Consider the following 792-nt stretch of genomic DNA (forward strand, 5'->3'; position numbering starts at 1 on the left):
CGAGGACTTCCCAGGTCCGCTCCAAAGACGATTCTACATTCTCACTACCATTACAACCGTTCCCTAACAATGGATAATGTCCTATACTACTTACTCTCCCGCTCAATCACGGAGACGAGTTTTCCACGGTTTCCACCCCTCCCTCCATACCGCAGCAACACGAGTTTTTTCCACCCATTTCAGAACGCGCTCTTCGCGCCACAAAGCCGCCCCAAGACGCGCGAGCAATGAGCATCGAGCTTAAACATATCGCAAACGTCAAACATAATATAACGGGATTAATATATATCGCGCATGTGCGACATGTTTGTCACAAGGCGCAAAAAATAATTATAAAAGGAATGCAACACGGGGACTTCCCAGGAGGTCACCCATCCTAGTACTACTCTCGCCCAAGCACGCTTAACTTCGGAGTTCTAATGGGATCCGGTGCTTTAGTGCTGGTATGATCGCATCCGACATGTTTCCTCGTCTTCGTCCCTTATGCTTGCCACTCCCAGGTCCGCTCCAAAGACGATTCTACATTCTCACTACCATTACAACCGTTCCCTAACAATGGATAATGTCCTATACTACTTACTCTCCCGCTCAATCACGGAGACGAGTTTTCCACGGTTTCCACCCCTCCCTCCATACCGCAGCAACACGAGTTTTTTCCACCCCTTTCAGAACGCGCTCTTCGCGCCACAAAGCCGCCCCAAGACGCGCGAGCAATGAGCATCGAGCTTAAACATATCGCAAACGTCAAACATAATATAACGGGATTAATATATATCGCGCACGTGCGACATG

At 49.0% G+C, this 792-nt stretch overlaps 1 non-coding gene across 1 annotated transcript; it reads right to left on the reverse strand.

Annotated features, from left to right (window-relative positions):
- Positions 1–338: 338 nt before the first annotated feature.
- On the reverse strand, positions 339–457 carry LOC123179512 (5S ribosomal RNA). The gene has a single exon (XR_006490419.1). It is a non-coding gene; the product is annotated as a 5S ribosomal RNA (ribosomal RNA).
- Positions 458–792: the final 335 nt, after the last annotated feature.

The sequence above is a fragment of the Triticum aestivum genome, unplaced genomic scaffold, assembly GCF_018294505.1.
Source record: "Triticum aestivum cultivar Chinese Spring unplaced genomic scaffold, IWGSC CS RefSeq v2.1 scaffold97874, whole genome shotgun sequence".
Classification (NCBI taxonomy): Eukaryota; Viridiplantae; Streptophyta; class Magnoliopsida; order Poales; family Poaceae; genus Triticum; species Triticum aestivum.